Consider the following 17,397-nt stretch of genomic DNA (forward strand, 5'->3'; position numbering starts at 1 on the left):
CACTTTCTATGGAAATTGATATATTTACTCCCAGAAGAACCACGCAGAATGGCTTTTTAATGGGAAACAGCTCCAACGGGTGGGCGTGCCTGCCAAAGGATCTCCATGAGAAATATCCATTTTAAAACACTCAAATCCTATGCGGTGCTCAATTAATACCAACATATGAGTCTATACCAAAAACTTTTTCTGTTGTTACTTCATTTTAAAGGAGAATGTGCTGTATACAAATGGTTACATATGCTCTATAATTGCATGTAATTCTATAATCCAACTAAAATAAAACAAATATTCAGCCGTAGATTTTTTTCAATTTTCAAGTCCTTATTGTTTCTAATTTTGATGATGCACAAGCCAGACAGACATCCCCTCACCCCCAGCCCAACCCCCTCCCCTCGCTCCTGGGATAAGTATGAACTGAATGACACTGATGCTTATCTGGGTCTGCATTCCTGAAATCAGTGGTGAGATTTACATCTTTTGTGTTGGTCACAAGCCTGGTGCGGCGGGAGGCGCGTCTAGTTGCCCAACTCCAGAGCAGTTAATGAAGCTGACCAAGTCAGACAGAAGTAAATTAACTTGGCTGATTAATGATTTATACAAAGTAGAATAAATGCCCTTAAAACATTGGGCCTCGTCATGAAAGATGGTGGAAATTAGACTAAATGCAGATTTAAAATGTTGTGTTTAAGCCGTGTTATAGGGAGGCCAGTACGTGTTAATGTGTGCTCAACAGAGGGGCTGAGTCTCCTGAGATGCCAATCTAAACAAGAGACACCCTATATGGATGAGTTCAGAGACCTGGTCGTGCGGTGCCAGGACAACAACCTCTCCCTCAAAGTGATCAAGACAAAGGAGATGATTGTGGACTACATGAAAAAGAGGCCCGAGCACGCCCCCATTCTCATCGACGGGGCTGCAGTAGAGCAGGTTGAGAGCTTCAAGTTCCTTAGTGTCCACATCACCAACAAACTAACATGGTCCAAGCACACCAAGACAGTCATGAAGAGGGCACTACAAAACCTATTCCCCCTCAGGAGACTGAAAATATTTGGCATGGGTCCTCAGATCCTCAAAAGGTTCTACAGCTGCACCATCGAGAGCATCCTGACTGGTTGCATCACTGCCTGGTATGGCAACTGCTCGGCCTCCAACCGCAAGGCACTACAGAGGGTAGTGCGAACGACCCAGACCATCACTGGGGCCAAGCTTCCTGCCATCCAGGACCTCTATACCAGGCGGTGTCAGAGGAAGGCCCTAAAAATTGTCAAAGACTCCTGCCACCATAGTAAAAGACTGTTCTCTCTGCTACCGCACAGCAAGCGGTACCGGAGCCCCAAGTCTAGGTCCAAGAGGCTTCTAAACATCTTCTACCCGCAAGCCATAAGACTCCTGAGCACCTAATCAAATGGCTACCCAGACTATTGGCTACCCCTCTTTTTACACCGCTTCTACTCTCTGTTGTTATCATCTATGCATCTATATCATCTATACATTTATTTATTATTCTTATATGCATTTTTTTAAACTGCATTGTCGGTTAGGGGATCGTAAGTAAGCATTTCACTGTAAGGTCTATACCTGTTGTATTCAGCGCATGTGACTAATACAATTTGATTTGATTTGAAACAAGGCACAGCCGGCCCACAGCAGAGGAGCCACAATGGGGACTCACTCTGTCTGACAGACGTCAAATGGAGCCTGACAGTTTGTCATGTTCGCATTTAATATCAGAAATCAAAATAAGCAAGATAACAATAGAATAGAATAGTATAGCTCAGAGATCATCAACTAGATTCAGCCGAGGGCCGATTTTTTTCTTGAGTGGATGGTCGGGGAACCAAAACATAACTACAAATAATATGTAGACTGCAAACAGATATAATATTTGACTAAAACATAATTACAAATAATATGTAGACTGCAAACAGATATAATATTTGACTAAAACATAATTACAAATAATATGTAGACTGCAAACAGATATAATATTTGACTAAAACATAATTACAAATAATATGTAGACTGCAAACAGATATAATATTTGACTAAAACATAATCATTTCAAACCTTGCTTACATTTGTATCCGATCACATATATCTCTTTATTATGCATGAGATTCAAATATTTCCTAAATTAAAATCACTTGGAGCTGATTTACTGGTGTCTCTAGTCTTATGTCCAACAATGAAAATGCTCTTCTCGCAAGCAGAACATCCTAGTGAGTCCTCATCAGATAATGTGGTCGGTATTGTTTCAGTTGTATGTCAGCCGCCCCCTCACCTCAACTGTTGTGTATGCTATTTCCCCGATGGCTGAGCAGGCTCTTTTGGAGCTTCAGCCTGCCTTTATTGCCCTACAGAGGACCTTTGTTGAACTGAAGTTAGTGCTTAATGTCTTTTAAAATCAAACATGTTGTTTTCCCATTCACATAGAAATGTATCGAATGATTTATGCTACGTACACTGAACAAAAATACAAATGCAACATGCAACAATTTCAAAGATTTTACTGAGTTACAGTCCATATAAGGAAATCAGTCAATTAAAATCTATGGATTTCACATGACTGGGAATACAGATATGCATCTGTTTGTCACAGATACATTAAAAAAAGGTAGGGGTGTGGATCGGAAAACCAGCCAGTATCTGGTGTGGCCACCATTTGCCTCATGCAGTGTGACACATCTTCTTCAAATAGCGTTGATCAGGCTGTTGATTGTGGCCTGTGTAATGTTGTCCCACTCTTCAATGGCTGTGTGAAGATGCTGGATATTGGCGGGAACTGGAACACGCTGTCGTACATGTCGATACAGAGCATCCCAAACATGCTCAATGGGTGACATGTCTGGTGAGTATGCAGGCCATAGAAGAACTGGGACATTTTCATTTTCAGCTTCCAGGAATTGTGTACAGATCCTTGCGACATGGGGCCGTGCATTGTCATGCTGAAACATGAGATGATGGAGGCGGATAAATGACAAGACAATGGGCCTCAGGATCTCGTCAAGGTATCTCTGTGCATTTAAATTGCCATCGATAAAACGCAATTGTGTTCATTGTCAATAACTTATGCCTGCCCATAGCATAATTCTACCGCCACCATGGGTCACTCTGTTCACAACATTGACATCAGCAAACCGCTTGCCCACACGACACCATACACGTGGTCTGCCATCTGCCCGGTACAGTTGAAAACTGGATTAATCCGTGAACAGCACACCTCTCCAGTGTGCCAGTGGCCATTGATGGTGAATATTTTCCCAATGAAGTTGGTTATGATGCCGAACTGCAGTCAGGTCCAGACCTTGGTGAGGACGACGAGCACACAGATGAGCTTCCCTGAGACGGTTTGTGCCAAAATTCTTTAGTTGTGCAAACTCAGTTTCATTAGCTGTCCGGCTGGCTGGTCTCAGACGATTCTGTAGGTGAAGAAGCTGAATGTGCAGGTCCTGGGCTGGCGTGGTTAAACTGGTCTGCGGTTGGTCGTACTGTCAAATTATCTAAAATTACATTGGAGGCGGCTTATGGCAGAGAAATTAACATTCAATTCTCTGGCAACAGCTCTGGTGGACATTCCTGCAGTCCGCATGCCGATTGCACGCTCTCTCAAAAGACATCTGTCGCATTGTGTTTTGTGACAAACTGCACATTTTAGAGTGGCCTTTTATTGTCCCTAGCACAAGGTGAACCTGTGTAATGATCATGCTGTTTATTCAGCTTCTCTATATGCTAAACCTGTCAGATGGATGGATTATTGGCAAATGAGAAATGCTAACTAACAAGGATTTAAACAAATTTGTGCACAACATTTGAGAGAAATAACTTTTTGTCCGTATGGAACATTTCTGGGATCGTTTATTTCAGCTCATGAAACATGGGACCAACACTTTACATGTTGCGTTTATATTTTTGTTCAGTATACTTTGGATGTGTTCCCGCGTATAAATATCTGGAAATCTGGATTGACGATAGGCTTTCATTCAAAATACATGTTGATGAGTTAGTTATGAAGTTATTCATTTAAATGGACTTTTACAGGAATATGCCTTATGTTAAATAGCAGAAAACAATTAATTTTGTCTATATTGATTCCGATCTTACAATATGGCGATATCATTTATATGAATGCAGCTGCCACTGTATTGAAACCACTGGATGCTGTATAGCATTACACTTCGTTATGGGCGATAGGTTCAGCACACATCAATGTACTCTATATGAGAAAGTAAGCTGGCCCTCTTTGAAGACTCGCGGATCTATGCATTATGCTCTTTTTGTCTATAAAGCCCTCTTACGTAAACCAGCACCGTACATCACTTCTCTGGTAACCTACAGAAATACAAGCTATCAGACACAATCTCAGGAATGGTTAACTCTAGAGGTCCCTTCAATCTCAACAGTTAAGTAAATCTACCTTTAGCTATTTTGCTACCTTGCTTGTGGAATTGTCTACAGAATTCACTGAAATTCAATGGTGCATCTAAAGCATGTGAGGACCATTTTAAGGAAGAATGTGTTTGTTTTTTTACAATTCTATGATTGATCTTGTAATTTATTTTAGATGTTACTTTATTGTGATGTTTTTTGTGCTTCCATATATTTTGTATGTAAGTAACTAGGCCTATGTTGTTTTTTTACTGTCCCCGGGGCCATGCTGCAAATGAGAATGTATTCTCAGTCCACTCACCTGGTTAAATAAATAATAAATAAATCTCATTCTGAGCCCCTGCCTCTCTGCCTGCAGGCTATGGGCTGTCTGGCCCAAGCTACAGACTGTTGGGCCCAGGCTATGGGCTGATGGGCTCAGGCTATGGGCTGTGTTCTCTGGGTTCTGGGCTCTGGCCTCAAGCCTCCAGCTCAGCCCACTCTCTCTCCTTCTCTCCAGACAGATGTTGACCCGGCTGACCCCTTCAGTCTGGCACAGCCTCCCTCCATAACGGGATTTTGTAAACAAGGAGTGAGCAAGAGGAATACTGTGGGATGGAAGAGAGAGAGTCAGCCACAACTACAAGAGTCAGCTGGCTGCTCATTCTGCTCAGCTCAGGTCAGCTCAGCTCATACAAACTCCCCTTCCTTCTGAGACACCAATTAGAAACACATTCTTAGGCCAAATGAAATGTGATTTGAAATAAACCACATGCTGACGCTATTCACCCCCACTTCTTTTTCAAATAAAATACATTTTTCCACACGTAAAAAAATGGACTGAGTCAGTTTTTTTTCTCTCTAAAGCTACATAAAAGGGGAAAGTAATGCCTATTATGCATGGACTGTCATTCCATGCAAAATTTCCGTAATTATAACGGAAAGGCGTACATTTACGAATGCAAGGCATCTCCAAAAGTAATCAAGAGAATGAGCCGCGGGGCTATTTTAATGTATGCAAAACTTGTGACCCACAATGAAGGAAAGTAAGGCGCACATGCTTGGAACCGGCACTGATGAGGGACGGCTAAAATTAACACCCAATTCATTTTCGAATTGACAAACAAATGAAACCCATAAATCTACTTTCTCATTCATTTTACTGCAGAATAATTCAAAGCTGCAGAAAAAAGAGAAAAATAAAGAAAATGTAAAATGTGCATTAAATATCACCCAGATAGGAATGAGCCTTATTGGAAAGTTATCTAGTGACAACTATGTTAAAAGACACAGGCAAAGACACAGCAACTTCATGTAGGCTATCAGGCACAGCCAACTAGTCTACCACGTGACAGGGCCCCTCGTTCATTTATCTACTCATTTATGTTCAGTTTGCTCAGAGGATACATTTATCTGTGATGATGACTCAAATAGCTTGCAGTTATTATTATTTTTTTATTCATCCATTTATACAACAATACATATTGAGGGGGAATCATCAGTCAAGTCTCGCTAAAGGTACTATACTTAGCAGGGCTGGAAAATACACATTCATGCAAGCACCCACAAATCCACAAACAGACACAAAAAGCCATACACACATACACACACAAATAAACACACACACATATTCAAACAGAAATGAGGGGGACGTTCATGAGAAACAGGCCTGCTTGTTTATGAGGCATGTCAGCCCTAAATATAAAAAGAAAAACAACAAAAACAAAGAACCCTAAATAATGAACATTCCATGAGGTAACAGAGGTCCACAAAACAGATGCTATGCTTCTCTGTTGTTCCTCAGACGTCTGTTCTTCTAAAGAGGGTGGGGGTTGCGGGGGTCTGGTTGCAAAACACAACAAGTGTTTGGAACAAACAGTGGATCATAAAAAAAAGGTCAGAGTTTCTGTTTGGTGATGGTTTTGTTCGTCTAATAAGGGGAGTACAGTCCAAACACAGTCACATGCAACCCCTACCTGACGAGACGGGTTCAGAGCACGGCAGGGCACCAAGGACTAATCAAGCCTATCGTTCCACTCAATAGAAGTCTAAAAGCCTGTCCCTTGTCATGGCAGCCTGGAATTGAAGAGCTCAAAAATCCAGTCAACAATCCAAGGTAGGGTCGGCCTGCACAGCTGTGGCGTGGCCTTTCCCCATGTTTTACTTTTCACTAATGCTCATGACAGTAAACCCTTTATGGCCACCTGTTCCGGTCTGCATAGTTATCACATAGCTCCAGTTTACACAAGCACATAACAGAAGCACACAACACATCAACAACATTGTTGGGGAGGAGATAAAGACACAGACAAAGGAGATGACAACGGGAGAGATTCACTCTGATGCTGCCTGTTTAGGTTGGCTTGGTTGCGAAACTAGACAACATGAAGAGGTTGTACCAAGGTGGTGCAACACCATAACGCTTCACCTGGAAGGGGTTTACAAGGTTTGGAGAGTTTTGTGTTCAGCTATATTTTGGCTCGACAAACATGAGAGAAAATCATTTTTTTTCACCGTGTTTACAGATAGCTGAACAAACATTTGTTCAACAATCCAGTCAATCCTCTCATAATACAAAATAAACTATTCAAAGAACTGAACCCCTCTACTGGCTTGTGCAGAACAGAACAGAAAGTCTGAATTGGGCTGGGCCCCTGAACCCTCCCGCAGTCATAGAACAGCCAGTGTCCTGCCCTCCCTCCCTCCCTCCCTCATCACCTTGGTCTTTACCTGTCACGCCCTGACCTTAGAGATCCTTTTTATGTCTCTATTTTGGTTTGGTCAGGACGTGAGTTGGGGTGGGCATTCTATGTTTTGTGTTTCTATAATTTTCTATGTTTTGGCCGGGTATGGTTCTCAATCAGGGACAGCTGTCTATCGTTGTCTCTGATTGGGAACCATACATAGGTACCCTTTTCCCCTGTGTTTGTGGGAGGTTAACTTTGTTTGATGGCACATAGCATTAAGCTTCACGGTTTGTTTTGGATTGTTTTGTCGGAGTCATTTCTTAAATAAAGTCAAATGTACGCTCACCACTCTGCACCTTGGTTCTCGTCCTTCAACAGCTGTGACATTACCTTAATGTAGGGTAGACCTCCATAATCCAAAACCACACACATCCCTCAGAAGTAGTTGACACAATATCTGGCCTCGCTTGGCACTCAACAAAGAATCCCTCGCCCTTCTCTTCTCCGAGAAGGTAAATTGACAGTATTGATGACATTCTGCCAATGGAGACTTCACAGTGAGACCAAACAAGCACTAATCTCACCAGCCACTTCAACAAAAAGTTGCAGATAAACAAAGTCGCAGATAAGCAAACGCCTATCTCAAGACTACTATGACAACATTGTAGGAACAGGCCTCCCCTCTCTCCCTCCTCACCCCTTTTTCACAGACACACATAAGCTTTTTAAAAGTTCCTTCCAGACCTTATAAGGGTTAACCAACCACTCACTCACACCAGCAAACAAAGTTGCTATTTGCTTATGAACTGATTTCTGCCATGGCTACAGTAAACAGGGTTTTTTGTTTATGAACAAACACATCACCTTGCAGGACCAATTTAACATTAACCAGGTGGAATAATCAACAGATTTCATAGGTGACACTCATGGCAAACCTAATGTAAACAGGCTCTGGGAGAAGAAAGGGGCAAGGCTTAGGGAATCATTGTCGATGCAAAGGCAGAGCCAGCTAGAATAAACAGCTGGGGGAAACTCAAGACAAACAGTCATTCTCCTGACATTTGAAGAAGCATTAAGGTGGTGTGTTACAGCTGCTAGCCTGGCGGCCATCATGAACGTGAACAAAGAGGGGGTGGACGGACGGGGGTGGGGAGGGTGTGGTGGGCTGGTGAAGAGGGTCTCATCAGAATTGAGGGAAAACACAGTGGTTGAGACACAACACTTTGACAACAGACAAAATATAGAGCGTCTTCAAAAACACCACAGCAAGGAACTTGTAAAACATGTTAAACATTTACTTGCTTCAATTATTCAGTAACTAGGGCTTGGCAACAACAAAGGACGTCTGAGGGCTCCTGAATCTGTTCCTAAAAACATCAGGACAGGTTAATGGAAAAACAAGCAATGTTGTTTTCATCTGACAAACAGAGAAATAAATTAACTGCAAGTGCCCTGTTTTTAACCCAGATAATACTGGAATCAATAATCTGGTTATACAATGAATAATGTATCTATTTCGATTTCTTTAAAAATAATACAAGCGTGACTTTGAGTCTAACGCACACAGTGTATGATCTGTGTTACTCTATTTGCATTAGAGCAAATAATACACTATTCAGAAACAGCTAACGATTACAACAAGCATGAAAGAGAAATTGGTGTGGGGAATTTCAAGCTGCACGTCACCTTGTGCATGAATTATTCATGCATACAAGTTGCCATCTGCTCATCTGAATCCAGTCAGAGAGGCCTAGCTACCCTGACTGTTTAGTTACTCGTCTCCTCTCTTCTCCCAAACAACCCTCATAGTCATTTCAGTTAGACCCCAAACCCATTTACCCCCAAATAGGGAGGGCAAAGGAACAACAGCTAAGAGCCCAAACACATATTTATGACACATTGTGAAGAATATAATGGGATCCTCTAGCGTGAAATCCAGATTCAAATGTATTACTACACCATGTACAGAGAAAAGTGCTTGACATCCACTGATGCTGAGGATGATGATTCATATGAATATGAACCTATTATCATGCTACAAGCTCATTTAAATGAACAATAAGGATGGGAGCAGAAGGCACACTCTCCAGTAGGGAGGCTAAGTAGACAGATCATTTCCGAAAATACACAAAACAGTTAGTCTCCTTGGCATGAAGCCGTCCCATATACACCTAACGTACAGGCCTGCTGGGAAGAGACAATGACGGAATGTGCAAAAGTAAGGCAGGGCATGGTATTTTTAGTACAACCACGGCCGATTGAGACTAAGTAAATAGAAAAGTCTAATGAGTTTTAAGCCGCTTGTACATGAATGGAATAGTAATGGTGTGATGTGGAGATGGAGCTGCTTCAGGAGTGGATCACAACTCATTCCTCGGTGACTCTCCTTCATTTGACTTTGATAATCTCACTCACATGAGGCTCACATCGATAACACTGCAGCGAGAGGACAGACATCGAGAGACGTGGGCCTCTTTTCTGACCAGATCCGATGCATGGGAAAAGCAGGCCTCGCTACCCTCAAGCTCATCTTTTCAATTAGACCTGTCAAACACGCATGCTGAAAGAAAAACAACGACTTCAATCTCTCCGCATCCTATGGGATCTGCAAAAGCGCTTATTGTTTTAACATTACTTAAAATGTGTCATATATTTTTTTAATAATTTTTACTAGAATTCATGCAGGGCCCGTTCCCAGGAGTGGACTTCAGAGGAGAAAATGTGTCAGATACATTTTCCAAGGGAAAGGAAGGTTAGCCTATGAACTTATCTAATTAACGCTGTGTGCCTAAACCATACGAGGGTCATATTATTAGAAACACTGATCTTGCAGGGTAAACTTACCCAGTTGCACACGGCTAGTGTACATTGACAACTCTTGAGTCTTTGCGTCTTTCTACAGTTATGACATTTGGAAAGTATTCAGACCCCTTGACTTTTTAAACATTTTCTTACGTTACAGCCTTATTCTAAAATGGATTAAAGAAAAAAAATCCTCATCAATCTACACACAATAACCCATAATGATAAAGCGAAAACAGTTTTTAAGAAATGTTTGCTAATTTGTTCAACATAAAAAAAACATAAAAACCTGAAAGAAATAAGTACCCTTTGCTATGAGACTCAAAATTGAGCTCAGGTGCATCCTGTTTCCATTGATCATCCTTGAGATGTTTCTACAACTTGATTGGAGTGCACCTGTGGTAAATTCAACTGATTGGACATGATTTTGACAGGCACACACTTGTCTATATAAGGTTCCACAGTTGACAGTGCATGTCAGAGAAAAAAACCAAGCCAGGAGGTTGAAAGGAATTGTCCGTAGAGCTCCGAGACAGGATCGCGTCAAGGCACAAATCTGGAGGAGGGTACCAACACATTCTGCAGCATTAAAGGTCCCCAAGAAAACAGTGGCCTCCATCATTTTTAAATAAAAGAAGTTTGGAACCACCAAGACTCTTCCTAGAGCTAGCCGCCCAGCCAAACTGAGCAATCGGGGAAAAGGGCCTTGGTCAGGGAGGTGACCAAAAACCTGATGGTCACTCTGACAGAGTTCCGGAGTTCCTCTGTGGAGATGGGAGAACCTTCCAGAATGACAACCATCTCTGCAGCACTCCACCAATAAGGCCTTTATGGTAGAGTGGCCAGACGGATGCCACTCCCCAGTAAAAGGCACATGACAGGCCGCTTTGAGTTTTCCAAAAGGCACCTAAAGGACTCTCAGACCATGAGAAAAAAGATTCTCTTCACCTGGCCAATACCATCCCTACGGTGAAGCATGGTGGTGGTAGAATCATGCTTTGGGGATGTTTTTCAGCGGCAGGGCCAGGTAGACTAGTCAGGATAGATGGAAAGATGAATGGAGCAAAGTAAGTGGTCCAGCCAGAGCCCGAACTAACACCTGAAAATAGCTGTGCAGCGACGCTCCCCATCCAACCTGACAGAGCTTGAGAGGATCTCTCAGGATCTGCAGAGAAGAATGGGAGAAACTCCCCAAATACAGGTGTGCCAAGCTTGTAGCGTCATACCCAAGAAGATTTGAGGCTGTAATCGCTGGCAAAGGCACTTCAACAAAGTAATGAGTAAAGTGTCTGAATACTTATGTAAAGTTGTTGCTTTTTTCTCCATTTTTTATTTTTATATTAGCAAAAATGTATTAAAACCTGTTTTTGCTTTGTCATTATGGGGTATTGTGTACAGATTGGAAACAATTTAATACATTTTAGAATAACAAAATGTGGAAAAAGTCAAAGGGTCTGAATACTTTCGGAATGCACTGTATAGCATTGTTGGAGAAGGTTGGGTACTGTCTATTAGCCCACTACTCAATAGCATGGTCATCAACAACAGCAGGAAATCAGTCTGAGCCCTCCTAGCCTAACAACATACACTGAGCTCTGTTCAATATTCAAACTGTGTTAAATGTGTCACTGTAGGGCACAATACACTACAGGCGCGTGTTTCCCAGTTCCTTTGTTTGGAGCTGGTTACACAGAGATACAGTTCAGCTATTGATTGCCAGCCACAATCGTTAACCTTTACACACAAATAATGGCTAGTTATCTTGTGTGACGAGAGAAACGTAATATTTAACTATTGCTCAACATTTGTAAGGTATTGTAAGCAACACATATAAAAGAATAGCTACAATTATATTCTGAATGTGGCTTGAGTTGGAATATTATACAGAAAGTAATGTGTTAGACCAGTGGTTCCCAAACTTTTTATAGTCCCGTACCCCTTCATACGTTCAACCTCCAGCTGCGTACCCCCTCTAGCACCAGGATCAGTACACTCTCAAATGTTGTTTTTTGCCATCATTGTAAGCCTGCCACACACACACTATACGATACACTTGTTAAACATAAGAATGAGTTTTAGTTTGTGTCACAACCCGGCTCGTGGGAAGTGATAAAGAGCTCTTACAGGACCAGGGCACAAATAATAATAATCAATAATTTTGCTCTTTATTTAGCCATCTCACATATACAACTTTATTTTTCATCGAAAATTGTTAATAACTTACCACAGGTTAATGAGAAGGGTGTGCTTGAAAGGATGCACATAACTCTGCAATATTGGGTTGTATTGTGGAGAGTTCCACTCTCACATAGGTACGTAGTTGCAAAGGGCATCAGTTTCTTAACAGCGCGATTTGCCATTGCAGGATACTCTGAGCGCAACCCAATCCAGAAATCTGGCAGTGGCTTCTGATTAAATTCCATTTTCACAGAACCACTTGTTGCAATTTCGATGAGGCACTCTTGTTCAGATATCGGTAAGTGGACTGGAGGCAGGGCATGAAAGGGATAACAACTTCAGTTGCTTGTGTCACCCGTTTCGGGAAAGTACCTGTGTAATTGCGCACCCAACTCACTCAGGTGCTTCGCTATATTTCATTTGACATTGTCTGTAAGCTTGAGTTCATTGTACACAAAAAATCATACAATGATGGAAAGACCTGTGTGTTGTCCTTGTTAATGCATAAAGAGAAGAGCTCTTTGTAAAAAACATCACCCAGATAGGCCAGTCGTGTGAGAAACTCGTCATCATGCAAGTGGTCAGACAAGTGAAAATTATGGCCAGTAAATAAAACTTTAAGCTCGTCTCTCAATTAAAAACAATGTGTCAATACTTTGCCCCTTGATAACCAGCGCACTTCTGTATGTTCTGTACACGAGAGTTCAGGGGCCTGGCTTTAATAAATTTAACAATTTTCACTGTAGTGTCCAAAATGTCTTTCAAGCTGTCAGGCATTCCTTTGGCAGCAAGAGCCTCTCGGTGGAAGCTACAATGTACCCAAGTGGCATCGGGAGCAACTGCTTGCATGCTCGTTACCACTCCACTATGTCTCCCTGTCATGGCTTTTGGCCATCAGTACAGATACCAACACATCTTGACCACCAAAGTAAATTTGATGTCTCAAAGCTGTCCAGTACTTTACAAATATCCTCTCCTGTTGTCCAGGTTTCCAGTGGTTTTCAGAAGAGGATGTCTTCCTTAATTGACCCACCATAAACGTAACGGACATATATCAGGAGCTGTGTCAGGCCCGCCACGTCTGTTGACTCATCCAGCTGTAACGCATAGAATTCACTGGCTTGTATGCAAAGCAGTAATTGTTTCAAAACATCTCCTGCCATGTCACTGATGCATCGTGAAACAGTGTTGTTTGATGAAGGCATTGTCTGTATAGTTTTTTGGGCCTTTTCCCCCAGCATAGTCTCAGCCATATCTGCGGCAGCAGAAAGAATTAAGGCATCCACAATAGTATGGGGCTTGCCTGGCCTAGCCACTCGGTAGCTCACCATATAAGACTCTTCCAGCCCCTTCTTATTAATGGTATCTGTTGCTTTTATACATGTCTTACTACTCAAAAGTCATCTTAATTCTCACTCAAAGAACTCCTGTGGCTTATTTTTCAAATTGGCATATTTTGTTTCTAAATGTCTACGCAAGATTGAAGGTTTCATTGAGTTGTGAGATAGTACTTTTGCACATATAACACACTGTGGCTGAGGGAAGGCACTACTCCCAATATAAGTGATCCCCAAATCAATGTAGTTCTCATCATATTTACATTTACATTACATTTAAGTCATTTAGCAGACGCTCTTATCCAGAGCGACTTACAAATTGGCAATCATGGTTACATATTTGCACCTCTTCGATGGTCCAGCGTCCCTGTATGTTGTTCGGTGCTTTCCCGGGTAAGGGGGCAGTAGCTCTTTGGCTGCATCAGATTCACAACTGTCAGTGTCCATGCTAGCAGGGATAACAACAAATGTAGAATTACTGATGCTAGCATTGGATGTGATCGTGGAAGCAGAACAACTTGTGTCTTCGACAGGTGCAGGTGTAGTACTGCTGGTAGTATCAGTACTACCAGTAGAGCTGGTATGTGTCTCTATGGACACAGACCTTACTTTGTATAACCATTCATCAATTCTTGAGCAAACGGAATTAGCAGCAGCTACGTTTTGGCTACATATGGACCGTTAGTGGAATTCCCGCGAGAGAGTAACGGTTAATGTGATTGGATGACTTCTATAATATCACCTACAATAGCCAATATGTGGTGTTCAATGTAGGCCTACTGTAACGGTCTTCTTCCTCCTCTGACGAGGAGTAGTAGGAAGGATCGGAGGACCAATGCGCAGCATGGTAAGTGTCCATATTTTTAATAAAGAAATTGAACACTGAACAAAAACAACAAAGTGAACGAACGAAACCGAAAAAGTTCTGTCTGGTGCAGAATACAAACACTCAACAGAAAATAATCACCCACAACTCAAGGGTGAAAACAGGCTGCCTAAGTTTGGTTCTCAATCAGGGACAACGATTGACAGCTGCCTCTGACTGAGAATCATACCAGGCCAAACACAGAAATACCAAATCATAGAAAAACGAACATAGACAACCCACCCAACTCACGCCCTGATCACACTAAAACAAAGACATAACAAAAGAACTAAGGTCAGAACATGACACCTACATTCCATGTAGGTGTCACTTTTTGAAAACATTATGCATGAATTAACATGAATCATTTTGGGACTGATGATTTACTTAGAAAGCTCAAATCACTTTACAAAAATAAGAAATGGTCTGTAACACAATTGGCCAAATAGGTGACTGACAATCAAATCAAATTTTATTTGTCACATACACATGGTTAGCAGATGTTAATGCGAGTGTAGCGAAATGCTTGTGCTTCTAGTTCCGACAATGCAGTGATAACCAACAAGTAATCTAACTAACAATTCTAAAACTACTGTCTTATACACAGTGTAAGGGGATAAAGAATATGTACATAAGGATATATGAGTGAGTGATGGTACAGAGCAGCAAACAGTAGATGGTATCGAGTACAGTATATACATATGAGATGAGTATGTAGACAAAGTAAACAAAGTGGCATAGTTAAAGTGGCTAGTGATACATGTATTACATAAGGATGCAGTCGATGATGTAGAGTACAGTATATACGTATGCATATGAGATGAATAATGTAGGGTAAGTAACATTATATAAGGTAGCATTGTTTAAAGTGGCTAGTGATATATTTACATCATTTCCCATCAATTCCCATTATTAAAGTGGCTGGAGTTGGGTCAGTGTCAATGACAGTGTGTAGGCAGCAGCCACTCAATGGTGGCTGTTTAACAGTCTGATAGCCTTGAGATAGAAGCTGTTTTTCAGTCTCTCAGTCCCAGCTTTGATGCACCTGTACTGACCTCGCCTTCTGGATGATAGCGGGGTGAACAGGCAGTGGCTCGGGTGGTTGATGTCCTTGATGATCTTTATGGCCTTCCTGTAACATCGGGTGGTGTAGGTGTCCTGGAGGGCAGGTAGTTTGCCCCCGGTGATGCGTTGTGCAGACCTCACTACCCTCTGGAGAGACTTACGGTTGAGGGCGGAGCAGTTGCCGTACCAGGCGGTGATACAGCCCGCCAGGATGCTCTCGATTGTGCATCTGTAGAAGTTTGTGAGTGCTTTTGGTGACAAGCCGAATTTCTTCAGCCTCCTGAGGTTGAAGAGGCGCTGCTGCGCCTTCTTCACGACGCTGTCAGTGTGAGTGGACCAATTCAGTTTGTCTGTGATGTGTATGCCGAGGAACTTAAAGCTTGCTACCCTCTCCACTACTGTTCCATCGATGTGGATAGGGGGGTGTTCCCTCTGCTGTTTCCTGAAGTCCACAATCATCTCCTTAGTTTTGTTGACGTTGAGTGTGAGGTTATTTTCCTGACACCACACTCCGAGGGCCCTCACCTCCTCCCTGTAGGCCGTCTCGTCGTTGTTGGTAATCAAGCCTACCACTGTTGTGTCGTCCGCAAACTTGATGATTGAGTTGGAGGCGTGCGTGGCCACGCAGTCGTGGGTGAACAGGGAGTACAGGAGAGGGCTCAGAACGCACCCTTGTGGGGCCCCGTGTTGAGGATCAGCGGGGAGGAGATGTTGTTGCCTACCCTCACCACCTGGGGCGGCCCGTCAGGAAGTCCAGTACCCAGTTGCACAGGGCGGGGTCGAGACCCAGGGTCTCGAGCTTGATGACGAGCTTGGAGGGTACTATGGTGTTGAATGCCGAGCTGTAGTCGATGAACAGCATTCTCACATAGGTATTCCTCTTGTCCAGGTGGGTTAGGGCAGTGTGCAGTGTGGTTGAGATTGCATCGTCTGTGGACCTATTTGGGCGGTAAGCAAATTGGAGTGGGTCTAGGGTGTCAGGTAGGGTGGAGGTGATATGGTCCTTGACTAGTCTCTCAAAGCACTTCATGATGACGGAAGTGAGTGCTACGGGCGGTAGTCGTTTAGCTCAGTTACCTTAGCTTTCTTGGGAACAGGAACAATGGTGGCCCTCTTGAAGCATGTGGGAACAGCAGACTGGTATAGGGATTGATTGAATATGTCCGTAAACACACCGGCCAGCTGGTCTGCGCATGCTCTGAGGGCGCGGCTGGGGATGCCGTCTGGGCCTGCAGCCTTGCGAGGGTTAACACGTTTAAATGTCTTACTCACCTCGGCTGCAGTGAAGGAGAGACCGCATGTTTTCGTTGCAGGCCGTGTCAGTGGCACTGTATTGTCCTCAAAGCGGGCAAAAGTTATTTAGTCTGCCTGGGAGCAAGACATCCTGGTCCGTGACTGGGCTGGGTTTCTTCTTGTAGTCCGTGATTGACTGTAGACCCTGCCACATGCCTCTTGTGTCTGAGCCATTGAATTGAGATTCCACTTTGTCTCTGTACTGACGCTTAGCTTGTTTAATAGCCTTGCGGAGGGAATAGCTGCATTGTTTATATTCGGACATGTTACCAGACACCTTGCCCTGATTAAAAGCAGTGGTTCGCGCTTTCAGTTTCACGCGAATGCTGCCATCAATCCACGGTTTCTGGTTTGGGAATGTTTTTATCGTTGCTATGGGAACGACATCTTCGACGCACGTTCTAATGAACTCGCACACCGAATCAGCGTATTCGTCAATATTTTCATCTGACGCAATACGAAACATGTCAACATGACAACTGCATTGTGTTGTGTTATATGTTGCAAGAAACGACTTTACAAAATACAATTAATTGTTATCATTATTATTACCATACAGAGAATCATACAAAGATGAATGCTACCATCTGCCTATTGGCTTATTTGCATATTCAAGCGTGTCTCAAAATAGGACCCTCCCCCTTTAAGTAAAAAAAAAGCTCTTTACCTGACTCGCTTTTCAAAGACAGTAGCTACATAAAGAAAATGTGCACATTTCCCTCCAGTGGTGTTTCCACCAAACTGACTTGTGGAGAAAAATCAGTGTGTTATGATGTAGTGCACACAAAAAGTACTTTTACAT

General features: G+C 42.7%; 1 protein-coding gene across 1 annotated transcript in view; it reads right to left on the reverse strand.

Annotated features, from left to right (window-relative positions):
* LOC115143402 (forkhead box protein P1-B-like) overlaps positions 1-17,397 on the reverse strand; it is a 162,049-nt gene that overhangs the window by 118,240 nt on the left and 26,412 nt on the right.

This window comes from Oncorhynchus nerka, linkage group LG15 (genome assembly GCF_034236695.1).
Source record: "Oncorhynchus nerka isolate Pitt River linkage group LG15, Oner_Uvic_2.0, whole genome shotgun sequence".
Taxonomy (NCBI): Eukaryota; Metazoa; Chordata; class Actinopteri; order Salmoniformes; family Salmonidae; genus Oncorhynchus; species Oncorhynchus nerka.